Consider the following 16,605-nt stretch of genomic DNA (forward strand, 5'->3'; position numbering starts at 1 on the left):
TCTGGGTCCACAAGACGGTATTGCTGGTATTCTACTATAGAACTGTTGTGACTCTAGCAGCGGAAGAAACTGTATCATTGATGTGAAGATGGTGGCCATAGGAGTTGCTGAGGTCAGGGAGAGGGAGGAAGAGGTGTGATATGGAGCATTTTTGGGACTTGGAGTTGTCCTGAATGATATTGAGGGGACAGATGAAGGGCATTATTTATCCTGCCATAATCTACTGGGTGGACTGGGGGAAAGTGTGCAATGCACTGTAAACTATAGTCCATGTGGTATAGCAGTGCTCCTGCATGTAATGAATGTGCCTCACTGATGAAAGGGAATGTTGATGTGGGAGGAGCAGGGGATGGTGGGGACGGGTATATATGGGAACCTCTTACATTTTTAACGTAACGTTTTGTGTGATCTATTTATCTTTTTAAAAAAACAATAAAAATAGTTGCTGAAAAACAGCAATGCTCTTGAAAAATATATAATTAATTACCAGCAGAATTTTTTAAAAATCCTAATTACAATGGTTTCATATGCACAGTCATGGATTAGATTTAAGAACTTGTTCTGAGTTACATAACAGCTTCAAACTACTACAATGACCAAAGATAAAGTAAACATTGAATGCCAGCCAAGGAATAAGTACCTGGAAGACAGAATATTGGCAACCATTCATCATTAAAGTGTAATCTCTTGATCATGTTGCCCCAATACAGTGAGGAACTCTTGTTGTTGAAGCCCAAGTTCAAAGAAAGATTGCAGAACCATCCATATTTCAAATGAGGAGAAATTCTAGGTTTGCACAATAATTCATTATTTTCAAAAATAATCCCATAATATAAGTTCCTTCAAAATGGATTATGTGGAAAAGAATGTACCTGTTGTTTTCATTACTATTGTCGGTGTTCACATGAATTCCCTAGAGTATAATAATTATTAAGGACATATTTACTTTACTTATTTATTTTTTCAGAAAACATTCACTGAATACCCACCATTGCACTGAAATTTAGACATTGAGTAGAAGAAAAACATGGAACTTCTGTTCAAGAAGATTACATTCTAGTAGGTTGGAAACTAGATATAAATTGTAAGTAAAGAAAAAGTTTTCTTATAAATAATTGTACATGTTATAAAATAGTATAAATATTTTATACATAGAAAGTATAAAAGTAAAATACAAAAGCATTATAGCAGTTTGATATTGTTATAAATTCCAAAAATAGATACTGGATTATGTTTGTATACTGGCCTTTTCCTCTGGGCATATTATATTACATTGGATTCAGAAGTTTCATGTTTACTTGATTAGATAATGATTAATACTTAGATTGGGTTATGTAAGCAGGTTGTTCATTCCCCACCCTCTTGGTGGGCTGGGACTCACAGAGAAAATGCACTGCAGAGAAGCAAGGTGGAGTTTTGGTCCTGGAGTCCAGGAAGTAAACACACAAGAAATATGAGATATATGAGGAAAGAGAGCTTCCATTAGAAATTGCAGAGGTCCCAGGAAGAGAGAAAAACTGTTTGCTTGATCATCTACAGCTGAGATTGTGGAGAGAAGAGAACAGCTGAGCCTGGAGAGGAACAAGTCCTAGGAGAAATAAGACTTATCCTAACCCATGGCTGATATTGAAAGAAGACATGACATTGTAGCCTTAATAGGAAAAGGAAGACTGAGCTCTGGCAGACATTGGAAGCCTTGTTGCTCTGACACATGGTAACAGATGTTGGTGAAAGCAGTAACTTGCACTTTATGGTCTGTAACTATAAACTATAAGCTTCTACTCCAAATAAATACCCTTTATAAAGTCCAACAGATTTCTGGTGTTTTGCATCAACACTGCTTTTGGTGTGGAGAAAGTGGCCATGGTGGCTGCTGGTGTGGGGAATGGGAAGAAGAGATGAAATGTGGAGGCGTTTTCGGGACTTGGAGTTGTCCTGGGTGATGCTGCAGGGACAGTTACCGGACACTGTATGTCCACTCATGGGCCACTGGATGGAATGTGGGAGAGTGTGGGCTATGATGTGGACCATTGACCATGAGGTGCAGCGGTGCTCAGAGATGTATTCACCAAATGCAATGAATGTCTCGTGATGATGGAGGAGATTGTTGCTATGGGGTGGGGTGACGGGGGTGGGAGGTACATGGAGACCTCATATTTTTTTAATATAATATTAAAAAAATAAAGACAAAAAAAATAAAACAATATTGAGAATTGTGGGAAGATGATGTTGGATTAGGCAGATAATGCTCTGCTCTCACACAAAATCAACAGAACAGAGAAAGAGCCAAAAGTTACCTGAGGTTTCCATGTGCCAGGTAGGCCCTGAATCTCAATAGAGTTACAACATCTCCTCTTCAGTTCATTGGACTCACCCAGGACCATGAACAAGGAAATGATGACAGACAATGACCATCCCAAGGAACACAGAGAGTCTACAACTGCAAACAAGACAGTCCCATCCATCTGCCCAGGGGATCTAATTCCCCTTTCAATTAGAGGCAGAATGAGCATCACCATCCCAGAACCCTCAGGATTGGGGAATGAATGATGGGCTACAGTAGACTTACTGTTATTGTACCATAGACTTATTGTTATTCTAGAAATGGAAGAAGTTTTATCATTGATATGGAGGCAGTGGCTACTAGACATTCTTAGGGGAGGGAAAGGGAAAGATAGGTGTAATATGGAAGTATTTTTTTGAACATTGGAATTTTCCTGAATAATGTTGCAATGATAGATACAGGTCATTATATATTTTGTCATAGCTTACAAAATTTTGTGGAAGAGAGTTTAAAATATAATGTAAACTATAACAACACTTAGTGGCAATGCTCCAATATGTGCTCATCAATTGTAACAAATGTACCACACTAATGAAGGAGGTAGTTAATGTGGGAAAGTATGAGAGGGGTAGAGAGCGGGGCATATGGAATTCCCCATATTTTTAATGTAACATTTATGTAATCTAAGTATCTATAAATTTTTAAAGTATATTATTTTTTTTAAAGCTGCCTGAGGGGCCTGCTTTGAGGTAACCAGACAAGGACAGTGCTTCACAATACCCAAGAGGGTGAGGGTCAGAGAGATGAAGAAGTCAAAACAGCAAACTGTGAGTTACTAAACCTCCTGGCTGCAAGGGAGAACTCCTCCCACCATGATATATTCAGCATGGGTAAAACCCCTGGCTCATTTCAGCTGACGGAAATGGGGAGCAGACATCTTTTTCCCTGCCAACGGTTACAAGTTAAAAGAGAGGGAGGAGTTAGGGGGATTTTCTTCAGTGAATTCACCCAGAGGAGCCTGCTTTGAATCTCAGGTCTAGACAGAAAAAACAAAACAAAACGAAGGAAAACAAGAGAGATACACCTCCATGAGTGCTGTCTACTGGCTGGGCTGGAAATTACATGGACAGAAACTGCTTATAGAGCTCTTTTTACCACACACCTGGGAGAAATTCTCTGCCATGTTGGTAATTTCCTGGCATGATTTTGATAACTTAATCTGGCCAATTTTAAGAGATTTAGGATAAGTTGAACCAAATAACAAAGAAGAGCTGTGAAAAAATAATAACAATAGGCAAGAGAAAGAACTTGGCCATGAGAGTAAATTCATGAGACTATCAGATGCCTAGAAATAAGCAAAATTTTACCAGCTGTACTAGGAAACAGGAAGCGATGGCCCAGCCAAAGGAACTAACCAAATACCCTGCAGAAATTCAGGATTTAAAACAATTAATCAATGATAATCACACACTCTGCTAAATCAACTTAAAGAATTGAAGGAAAATATGGTTAAAGAGATTAAGGATATTAAAAAGAAACTGAGTGAGCATAAAGACAATTTGAAGTCTGCAAAGAAAAGTAACAGGCTTTATGGGAAGGAATGACACAAAGGATGAGATTAAAAATACATTAGAAGCAAGAGTGCTTACAACTGCAAGCAAGAGATTCCCATGCATCAGATGTATGGGATCAAAGCCCCCTCAATTAATGGTGGAGTGGGTGTCACCTTCCCAGATTCCTCAGAATTGGGAAACAAACTAACTAAACTAAACTAAATAACTAAAATAAATTACTAGTATTCTACTATAGACTTATTGTGGTTTTAGCAATGGAAGTAATACCATTGTTGTGGAGGCAGTGATCCATAGATGTTCTAGGGTTAGGGAGAGGGAAAAACAAGTGTAACAGGGGCATTTCTGGACTTGAGTATCATCCTGAATGACATTAAATGACAGATACAGGACATTATATATCAGGCCATAACCTACAAATGGGAGAGAGTATAAACTACAATGTAAACTATAATCCATGCCTAATGGTAATGCTCTAAAATGTGTTTATTAAATGCAATGCATGTACCACACTGATGAAGATGTTGCTAAAGTGGGAAAATGTGGCAGATGTGGGGAGTGGGGCACATGGGAATCCCCTGTATATTCTCTGTAACATTTATATAATTAAGGTAACTTTAAAAATACATTAGAGGCATATAAGAGCAGACTAGAATTGCTCAAAGACAGAATTAGTGGTTTCAAAGACTGAACTTCAACTGGAAAAGACAGGAGAACAGAGAAAGAATAGAATGGAAAAAATGGAACAGGGTTTCAAGAAATTGAATGTCAATGTGAAATGCAAAAATACACACATTATCAGTGTCCCAGAAGGAGAAGAAAATGGTAAAGGGACAGAAAGAATATTTGAGGAAATAATGATGGAAAACTTCCCTACCTAATGAAAAAGATAAATATCAATCTCCAAGAAGGAAAACACACTGCAATCAGAATAAATACAAACAGACCTACACTGAGACACCTACTATTCAGAATGGCAAATATCAGAGATAAAGAAATTTTGAAAGCAGTAAGAGAAAAGCAAATCATCACATACAAACTCGATAAGATTATGTATTGACCTCTCCTCAGAAACCATAGAGAAGAGAAAAAAATGGTATGATGTATTTAAGGTATTGAAAGGGAAAAATTGCCAGTCAAGAATTCTGTATCTGGCAAACCTGTCCTTTAAAACTGAAGGGAAGGGAAGTGGCTGTTGCTAAATCAGTTGGGCTCCCGTCTACCATTTGGGAGGCCCTGTGTTCACATCCCACGGCCTCCTTGTGAAGGTACACTTGTCCACATGCTGTGGAGAGTAACTGGCCTGGGTGCTGCAGAGTACTGCCAGCCCACAAGTGCCACAGAGAGCTGGCTCAGCAAGGTGACACACACAAAAGGGAGATGATCAAAAACACAGAAGAGTACACAGCGAATGGACACAGAAAGCAGACAGCAAGCAAGCCACAAGGAGGAGGGAATAAATTAAAAAAATAAATACTGACACAGAAGAATGCACAGCAAATGGACACAGAGAGGAGACAGCAAGCAAAAAGCTGCAAAGGGGGCGCATAAAAATAGAAGGGGAGTTCAAAGTTTACACCAACAAACAGCAACTGATAGAATATGTTACCAAAAGACCAGAATTAAAGGACATAGTAAAGGGAGTGCTGCAGACTGAAAGGATAAAAACAAGGACAAGAGACTTGGGGGAGAGTATACAAGTGGAGATTATTAGAAAGTGTAAAAAAAAGACAATAGTATGATACAACAACAGAAAGCCAAATGTCAAAATGGATGAAGTAAGTTATGCCTTTACAATTTTAACATTGAATGTTAATGGTTTGAGCTCCCAATCTAAAGACTGACAGAATGGGTAAAAAAATATGAGCCATCTCTATATTCCTATAAGAGAGTCCCCTCAAATGTAAGGACACAACCAGTTTAAAAATGAAAGGTTGGAAAAAGATATTCCACACAAACAGTAACCAAAAAGAGCTGGAGTAATGATACTAATAACAGACAAAACAGATTTTAAATGCCAAACTGTTAAAAGGGATTAATAATATATTAATATTATATTATTAATAATATTAATATAATATTAATATGATGTATTATATATTAATAAAAGGGACAATTTAAACAAGAAGAAATAACTATTCTAACATTTATGCACCAAACCTCAGTGCCCCAAAATACATGAGGCACACACTGGCAAAGCTGAAGGGAAAAATAGATGTCTGTACAATAATAGTTGGAGACTTCAATAAACCACTCTCAGTATTGGATAGACCATCAGGACAACAGCTAAATAAAGAAATAGATAGCTTGAATAATATGATAAATGAATTAGAATTAACAGACATCTATAAAGCATTGCACCCCAAAATAGCGGAATATACATTTTCAAGTACTCATGGATCCTTCTCCAAAATAGACCATATGTTGGGTCATAAGACAAGTCTGAACAAATTTAAAAAGACTGAAAATATCCAAAACACTTTATCTGATCATAATGGAATAAAGCTGGAAATGAATAATGGTCAAAAACAGGGAAAATTCATAAATGTATGGATATTAAACAGCACACTTTTAAACAATCAGTGGGTCAAAGATGAAATTGCAAGAGAATTTAGCAAATATCTTGAGATGAAAGAAACTGTGAATACAACATATCAAAACCCTCAGGCCATAAAGCAGTTTTTAATACCTGATATTACATGTAGGTTGAGATATTCTGCTGGAATGAGTTGACCCTTTTATTCAAGGTCTTTTTCTAGTTACATCATCAGCTAGTGCTTGGTGGCAATCCCTCAGCACCTGGGAGGCTCATTCCTGGGAGTCATGTCCCATGCTGGGGGGTAGGTAATGGATTTACATGCTGAGTTTGACTTAGAGAGTGGCCATTTGAGCAACATGGAGGCTCTCAGGAGGTAACACTTAGGCACACTGCAGCTCTAGGCCTAGTTCATTTTTCAGGCACACAGGCTCATAATCGTAGCCATCAGTATCAAGGGCTCATTGTTGGGCCATCCATCTTTATTGGTCTTTGCCATTGCACTTGGGAGATTGTTGCTGTTCCACTAGGGAATGTTATAGAGTTCCCCTGGCTAGGAAATCAGCACTCCCTCAGTTGTCATTTTTAATGGAAACCACTATGAAAATATCCAAACACTTTTATGTACCTTGTATATATGCTCTCTCCAAACCGCATGCCCCCTATCAATAACACCCCACACCAGTGTTCCTCCCCTGCCATAGTCGAACCTATCTGCTTTATGACTTTGGATAAAAGGGGGAAATGGAAAGGACAAATGCGTTTATATGGCTCTAAGTCTCCAAAAAAAAGTCGCGAGGCCATCAGAGGGATAATGCTTATGCATGACTCAGCAGGGTCCCAGAGACAGCCAAAGTACATAGAAGTCCAGGTACTGGTTCTCCTGAGGCCTGCAGAGACCCACAGGTTCTACGATCATGGTGGATGGCTCTGGAGTTCAGTGCCATGTCAGTTGGCCCTACTTTAGAGTTTGTGTTCCTGAGTGTGATGGAGTTGGGCTCAGATATGACCTTTCTACACATGCCTCTTCTGTTACTTTTACCAGACCTGTGGTTGGCACTGGGGTTGGTGTATACTCAGAGAGCTAAATCTCTGTGCTGTCCATGTGACAGCCAGGCCCTGAACCTCAGCAGACTTGCACCTCCTACCCTCTGGTTTATTGGACTTATCCAGGCCAGCTAACTGGAAGGTAAAGAAGGTCAACCACCACACCAGGGAGCCAAGAGTGCCTACAATTGCAAGCAGGAGAATTGCATCCATCATCCATGTGGAATCTAAACCCCCTCTTGATATAGACAGGGAGTGGACATAACCATCCCAGGGTCCACAGGCTGGAGGGATAGAATATGAATTAGAGTGGACTTACTGATGTTCTACTATGGAACTATTGTGATTAGTAATGGAAGAAATTGTAGCATTGATGTGGAGAAAGTGGCCACGTAATTGCTGAGGGTATGGAGAGGGAAGAAGAGATATGATGTGGGGGCATTTCCCAGACTTGGAGTAGTCCTGGGTGGTATTGCAGAGACAGATGCTGGACATTGTATGCCCTGCCATGGCCCACTGGGTGGATTGGGGGAGAGTGTAAACTACAGTGTAAACCACAACCCATGTGGTGCAGCAGTGCTCCAAAATGTATTCACCAAATGCCATGAAAGTTGCATGATGACAAAAGATGTTGTTGATGTGGTAGGAGTGGAGTGAGGGTGGTGGGGGATATATGGGGACCCCATATATTTGAATGTAACATGAAAGAAAGAAGAAAGAAAAGAAAGAAAGAAAGAAAGAAGAAAGAAAGAAAGGAAAGAAAGAAAGAAAGAAAGACCCTCAGGAACTCTGCAAAGGCAGTGCTGACAGGGAAATTTATAGCCTTCAATGATTATGTTAAAAAAGAAGAAGGAATTAAAATTGATGCTCTAACTGATACCTGGAACACCTAGGAAAAGAGTAACTTAATCCCAAACCAAGCAGTAGGAAAAAAAAAGTGAAAATGAGAATAAAAAGCAACAAAGAATTTCTTTGAGAAGATTAACAAAATTGACAAACCCTTAGCTAAACTGACAAAGAAGAAAGAGAGAAGGCACAAATAAAATAAAAAATGAGAAAGGGAATATTACCACAGACCCCACAGAAATAAGGGTAATAATAAGAGGATACTTTGAAGAACTGTATGCCAAAAAAAACCTAGAAAGTATAGATGAGATAGGTGAATTTTTGAAATACATGAGCCACCTACACTGACTTTAGAAGAAATAGAAGTCCTCAATAAAACAATCAAAAGTGAAAGTATTGAAATAGTCATAAAAAACCTGAAGATGAAAGCCCAGGACCAGATAGCTTCAGAGTTGAGTTCTTCCAGTCATTCAGAGATGAACTAATAACAATTTTTGTTCAAGTTCCTCCAAAAAATGGAACAGGAAAGACTGCTACCAAACTCATTCTATGATGCCAACACCACCCCCTACTACCAAACCAAATAAAGATACTACAAAAACAGAAAATTAAAGACCAATGTCTCTAAAGAATATAGAGGCAAATATCCTCAAAAATATACTTGCAAACAGAATCCAAAAGCATATTAAAAGAATTTTATACCATAATCAAGTGAGCTTTAGCCCAGGTATGCAAGGGTATTACAACACAAGAAAATCAATTAGTATAATATACCATATTGATACATTGAAGAAGAAAAACATGATCCTCTCAATTAATGCAGAAAAGGCACTTGATAAAATACAGTCCACTCTCTTGACAATAACTCCCCAAAAATTAGGAATAGAAGGAAACTTTATGAAAATCATAAAGTACATATGTGAAAAACCTACAGCTAGCATTACAATCAATGGGGAAAGACGGAAAGCTTTCACACTAAGATCAGGAAAAAGACAAGGATGTCCATTGTCACCATTATTATTCAATATTTTGCTAGAAGATCTAGCTAGAGCAATTAGGCTCAACAAAGAAATACAATGCACTGAAATAGGAAAGGAAGAAGTAAAATTTTCACTATTCACTAATGACATGATCCTGTATCTAAAAAGTCCTGAAAAACCAACAACAAAGCTACTAAAATTAATAGATTAGTTCAAAAAAGTAGTGGGATAAAAGGTTAATACACAAAATTCAATAATGTTTCTATGCACTACTGATGTGCAATTTGAGGAGGAAATCAGAAGAAAATATTCCATTTATAATAGTGACTGAAACAATCAAATGTTTAGGAATAAACTTAACCACAGACATAAAGGACCTGTATTCAGAAAACTATAAGAAAAATCACTAAAAGAAACCAAAGAAGACTTAAATAAAAGGAAGGACATTCCATGTTCATGGATTGGAAGACTGAATGGCAATTCTACCCAAACGACCTTACAGATTCAATGCAACCCCAATAAAAATTCCCAAAAATCTTTTTTTTTTGCAGAAATTGAAAAACCAATAATCAAATTATTTGGGAGGGTAAGTGGCCCAAAATAGCCAAAAATGTCTTCAAAAAGAACAAAAATGTAGGACTCTTCACTGCCTGACTTTAAAGCATATTACTTTAACTATAGTGGTAAAAACAGCATGGCACTGTCATGAGGATAGGCAGATTGATCAATGGAACTGAATCAAGAACTCAGAAATTGACTCTCACATCTACAGTCAAGTAGTTTTTGACAAGGTTGTTAAGCCAACATAGCTAGGCTAGAACAGTCTGTTCAATTTTTTCTGGGAAAACTGGATAGACATATCCAAAAGAAAGAAAGAAGAACCTTACCTCATATCTTATAAAAAATTAATTCAAAATTGATCAAGGACTTAATTATAAAAACAACGGTCATAAAACTCCTAGAAGAAAATGTAGGAAAACATCTACAAAATCTTGTGGTAGGTGATAGTTTCATAAAGCATAAGCAACAAAGAAAAAACAGATAAATGGAACCTCCTCAAAATTCAACACTTTTGCACTTCAAAGGACTTTGTCAAAAGTTTGAAAAGGCAGTCAAGTCAATAGGAGAAAATATTTGGCAATCACATATCTGATAAGGGTTTAATATCCATGATATGTAAGGAGATCATACAATTCAAAAATAAAAAGACAAAGTATCAGATTTTAAAATGGACAAAAGCCTGGAAACAAAAACTATCCAATGAAGAAATATAAATGGTGAAGAAAAATATGCAAAAATGTTCAACATGACTAGTGGTTAGGGAAATGAAAATGAAAACTACAATGTGATATTTTGCACCTATTAGACTGGCCACTATTAAAAAGTCAGAAAACTCTAAGTGTTGGAAAGAATGTGGAGAGCTAGGAATTCTTATTCCCTGTTGGTGGGAATGTAGAATGGTACAGCCACTGTGGAGGATGGTTTGGCAGTTCCTAAGGAAGTTGAATATAGACTTTCCATGAGATTGGCATTACCATTGGTAGTTAAATACTCAAAAGAACTGAGAGCACTAACCCAAACAGATTTCCACACAAGAATGTTCATAGCATCAGTATTCATGATAGCCAAAAGTTGTAAACAACCCAGGTGTGCAAAAACTGATGAATAGTTTAAAAATTATGGAGTATACACATGATGGAATATTATGCAGCAGTTAGAAGACATCAGGTCATGAAACATATGACAACATGCACGAACCTGGAGTAAATTATGTTGAGTGAGGCAAACCAGACACAAAAGGAAAAATACAGAATGATTCCCCTATTAAGAATTAAATATATTATGTGAAATATAAATATATTATGAGAAATATAATATGCATAGAAATGTATATATGACTGGTTTTCTTTGTAGCTGAGCAAATGGAAGTTAATACTACAAATATTAATATCAGACCAAAAAATAAACATTCTGTTAAGTGAGGGAGACCAGACACAGAGTATTACATACTGTATTATTCCATTTATATGAAATGTAATTATAAATCAATTTATAAAGATGAAGTGAGATTAGTGGTTATATAGATCTCAGGATGGAACGATAGGAGGTGTGGAGTCATTATTTTTGGAGTAATGAAATTTTTCTAAAATTTTTATGATGGTAAACATACTACATTGTGATTATACTGAAAGCCATTGATTATACACTTTGGAATAAAGAGCCAGAAACACCAGCTATGTACAGTGGGGGAGGTATAGAGTGATTGAGAAGGGAGGAATTTTCTTGTTTTTCCAGTTTTTATTTATTGAAATAATGAAAATGTTCCAATAATGATTGAATAATGATTGAAGTGATGAACATACAAATATGTGACTATACTAAATACCATTATTGTATGCTTTGGATGAATTGCATGTTTATTAATATGTATCAATAAAATGGATTTTTTTAGAAAAAGAAATATTCACAAACTTTTTTTCTTCTTAAGAAAATAGAGGAACTCATAGATAGACAAATTTTAGAGACTCACTCACTGAGACCACATGACAGATATTCTCCTGCATAAAATCTCTGAACAACTTTCTTTGGGATGTGTCCAACAGGGTCCACTCTTCCTGGGTGAAGTTTATAATTACATCTTTTAAATTTACTACTCCTAAAAACATCATGGGCATTCACATTTATAGAGGGTCATCTATACCAATGTCCAGAGTAGAATATTTGAGACAACAGCACTGAGGAAGTGGTGACTGTTTACAGAAAGCTCAAACTGAGTTTGAGTTTCAAGTCAGTCCATTCCCAGTGCTGAATGATCATCTGTGTTTCACACACAGGAACACATACATACATATTGAATATTTAAAACACCATTATAGAAGAATATCACAAGATATGTATTATGATATTACCTTGAAATTTTGTAATAAACTGGTCCTTATAACTTCCAAATGGTGCTATAAAATTTGCACTTGAGCATTCATAAAACACCCTTTTCCACCAGTTTCAAGTAAATTTACAGGTTCATAACAAGGCATACAATAGCTACGATTTGCCACGATGATACCATAATTATGGTTAGATTATTCCCCCATATGACCTCAGTTTCTTTTCATCTATGAAATCATTTTACAACCTATTGTGAGTTTTGAGATGGCCAATGAGCTTATGTGTAAAGTGCTTCCTATCTAAACATAAGTCATAGGTCTATTCTTCTTTAAAATGGCAGAGAACCTTGCATAAAGTCCAGCATTCCCCAGAACACAGGTATCATGCAGAACTTAGAATCAATATGTGCTGCTCACTCAACTGTATATAATTCAGGTGTCCACCAAAAGGTATAAGTACAGACAGCTAGCAGGACAAACCACAGACCCCTGAGATTGTAGTACTGTAGGATGGTCCTAGCCTGACCATTCCAGATGTACGAGACCTCCCAATTTTTCCTTGGGGCCTCCAAATACCCATGATTATTTTCTCTCTTGGATCTTCAACATATATACAATTTCAGTAGAAATAATTCCCTACTAACCAGTGATTACATTGGCAATAGTACAGCTGACAACTGTCTCCCTCTGGATTTTCACTCACAAGCAGATAAGCACTAGGTGAACAAAGTTGAGAATGGAGAATGAAGCTATGAGACTCTGATTTTTTGGTCTCTGATATTGTTTGATCTATGTCAAACAATTTCATTTTCTTCCACCAAATTCTAGATTGTGTTCCATTGGATTTGACTATCACCCAAAATATTCAAGAATGTATTTTATTATGGGGTTGATCAATTCAAGGACTTTTCCATTTTGAGAGCTTGTTGGCCCCTATCATGCAAATCTAGTCCTGAAAATCCTCTGCATCAGAAAATATTAGAAGTACCTGGATCATGTCTCAGAGATTAGGAGGGCCAGATAATGTAGAAAGAATTTGGGAGAAAATCAATTTCCACAATATGATATTTTAATAAAGTTGCCGCTGAAATCTTATCCTATATTAATCATCCACAGTGGTAACATCCCTGCATTTCATAGTTTATAAGTGTGAAGGGTATTCTGTACAGTAAATTCCCCCCAAAACACTTTTAATAAATACATAGCTTTCATGGACAAAAGATAACATTGTAAGAAACAGAAGTCAGATTAATTTACTCATTTGTACTTTAGCCCTGAAAAAGAGTGGTTATCTTAAATGTTTTTTGGATATTTACGTATTTGGTTATTTAATCCTCAAAGTAACCTGCTGATTAAGGTTATTTACCTCTTTAACAAAATTAAATAAACAAAGGTTCAGAACTCTTTAGTAATGTTAAAAATTACATGACTAGAAAAACAGAATTTTTTTGTCTCCCCTGTTCAGATTTCTTAACATTTGCACCTAGATTTTACCTGCAATGTCACTTATCATTTTGATAATCAGAGTGTCCACACCCCATTTTCAAAATCTCCTCTTCATATACTTTGTTTGCACAATTACACCACCTTTTCAGGTTCTCCTACCATAAAGAGAAGCTTCATAGAATTGAATTAACTATCTAAACATCAGCTTCTAACTTACCTGATGTTTATTCCAGTATAATCCACATACATTCATTTCAAGAGGATTGTACTGAGAATATTTCTCATGTTCTTCTGAGTATTTACCACATCTGTCTCAAAAAAGTGTGACTTCAATTACCTTCCTTGACCTTGACTACATGGAAACAGAACCTAAGATGTTGATCCAGATCTAAACACAGAGTTCATTTCTTTTTGGTCACCCATGTAATTTATCATTATACATGCATTTGTTTCTTAGTCCTTCCTACTGGTATAGCTATTCCCTTGATGATTTTAGGCATTTCCCTTTGAAAAGTACTAATGAATTATGAATCCTGAGAAACTGTATGTCCACAGTAACCTAACTTAACCTCAGACAGCCTGGGGCTAAATGCCTGCAGTCAAATCCAATGATTATATTCTGATTAACAAAATCGTTTACAAAATAAGTAAAGACTGCCTGGTAGTAGTTAACATTTTCTTCCATATGAACAACTCAGACCAAAAATGCAAGGAAAACAAGACTTACTGATCATGCTTTTACCACATTCCAGTACTCAGATCATCTTTTGTTGCCCTAGAAAAAGAATCATTTCATGGAGGACTTTCTTTTTATGCAGTTGATAATATCATTATTCCTGTAACCTAGAAGACATACCCTGATTAATTCAGATGACAATGAAGATACAACTAATAGGGTAGGTCTTCTTTAAAGCAATCTTTACCTTCATAGTAAAGTAATCATGTAGATAAAAGTAACGGAATGAGATTGTGTCCTTTAATTTCTTCTAAAAGTCTCAATATTAATCTTTTCCCACAGGTCTCTCTGTTTTGTGGATTTTGTGCTGGGAAATTATTCTAGAGGATCTACAGCAAGAAGGTCCCCACTAGTCTTCATTTAGGATGTTTTCAATGTAGAATCAAAGGTAACATGGAATAAATTGACAAAATATTTTATATTTCATATATAATAACCATAAATACAACGAAGTAACATTCCATATTTTTTTTTTTTTAAATCTAAAGGAACTAAATTCTAAAGAACAAAATATTCAGATGCTCACTAAATAACAAGAAGCTATAAACACCCCACTGGTTGGGAAGTAAGAACCTAGACGAGGCGGTAGAGGGAGACACAGCCACCCAGGCATTTGGCAAGGAGGTTATGAAGTGTCCATCATAAACCACAGAGAATTTTCTTCCCCAGAAACTAAGACTAGTGGTGAACATGAAGTGTCATCCTGCTATCCAAGCTGCCATCGACCTTACAGCAGGGGCCGCAGGGGGCACAGCATGCGCACTGACTGGGCAGCCATTTGACACAATGAAAGTGAAGATGCAGACGTTCCCTCACCTGTACAGGGGGCTCACAGACTGCTGCCTCAAGATCTACTCCCAGGTGGGCTTCCGGGGCTTCTACAAAGGGACCAGCCCAGCACTGATCGCCAACATTGCTGAGCACTCCATCCTCTTTATGTGCTATGGCTTCTGCCAGCAGGTCGTGAGGAAGATGGTTGGATTGGACAAGCATGCAAAGCTGAGTGACCTACAGAATGCTGCTGCTGGCTCCTTTGCTTCTGCCTTTGCTGCGCTCGTGATCTGTCCCACTGAGCTGGTCAAGTGCCGCCTACAGACAATGTATGAAATGGAGACATCGGGAAAGATCGCCAAAAGCCATAATACAGTTTGGTCTGTCATGATGGACATCCTTAGAAAGGATGGCCCATTGGGCTTCTACCATGGTCTTTCCAGCACTTTAGTTCGAGAAGTTCCAGGCTATTTCTTATTCTTTTGTGGCTATGAGTTGAGCCGATCATTTTTTGCATCAGGGAGATCAAAAAATGAACTAGGCCCTGTCCCTTTGATGTTAAGTGGTGGAGTTGGTGGAGTTTGCCTCTGGGTAACTGTATACCCAGTGGATTGTATCAAATCCAGAATTCAGGTCCTTTCCATGGCTGGAAAACAGGCAGGATTTATTAGAACCTTTCTAAGTGTTGTGAAAAATGAAGGAATAACTGCTTTATATTCTGGACTGAAGCTTTCTGTGATTCGCACATTCCCTGCCAATGGAGCACTGGTATTGGCCTATGAATACAGCAGGAAGTTGATGATGAGCCAGTTGGAATCATGCTGAAGTGTTCTGACATACCTGGATCCAAGTACATATGTTTAGGGACTATAGTTCATCTCAGGGGTTCAGAGTTCAAGACCAGTGTGGACTTATTTTGGTTTCATGGGAATTTTGTTTATTGCCTTCTCTTCTTCTAAATCTTAAGCTTTATGGAAGGACCTCTATTTTACATTATGTAATTTGTTCCCATAATTACACTGATTTAGTAAAGCTGTTGCCTTGTTCTTTGTGGAATATACATGCTGAGCCAGTGGCCCTATGTACCTTCTCTGAAAGGTAATATATAGGTATATCAGGGATTTAAATAAACCTGTATATGTGCATGCAAATGAATAGTTATGTGTTGAGTGAAACTCACAATTTGGTTCCATGCTTAACCTCAGATACCACAGAATATCCTAGCATTGACCATATTCTGTGAAGATGGTTATAACCATGTAAAGTTTCTTTTAAAGTCCAGTTAACATGTGCACTACACTAAACAGTTAACGTTTTTTTCTTCTTTATTTTCTTTTAAATGTTACATTCAAAAAATATTAGGTCCCCATATACCCCCCACTCCACCCACACCACACCTCCCACGTAAACAAACTCTTCCATCATTGTGGCACATCCACTGCACCTGGTGAATACATTCTGGAGAACCGCTGCAGCACATGGACAGTGGTCCACATTGTAGTC

At 37.2% G+C, this 16,605-nt stretch overlaps 1 pseudogene; it reads left to right on the top strand.

Moving 5' to 3' along the window:
* The window catches only part of LOC101423283 (mitochondrial ornithine transporter 1 pseudogene), a 48,333-nt pseudogene extending 32,199 nt beyond the window's left edge, over positions 1 to 16,134 (top strand).
* Positions 16,135 to 16,605: the final 471 nt, after the last annotated feature.

Source organism: Dasypus novemcinctus, chromosome 28 (assembly GCF_030445035.2).
Source record: "Dasypus novemcinctus isolate mDasNov1 chromosome 28, mDasNov1.1.hap2, whole genome shotgun sequence".
Taxonomy (NCBI): Eukaryota; Metazoa; Chordata; class Mammalia; order Cingulata; family Dasypodidae; genus Dasypus; species Dasypus novemcinctus.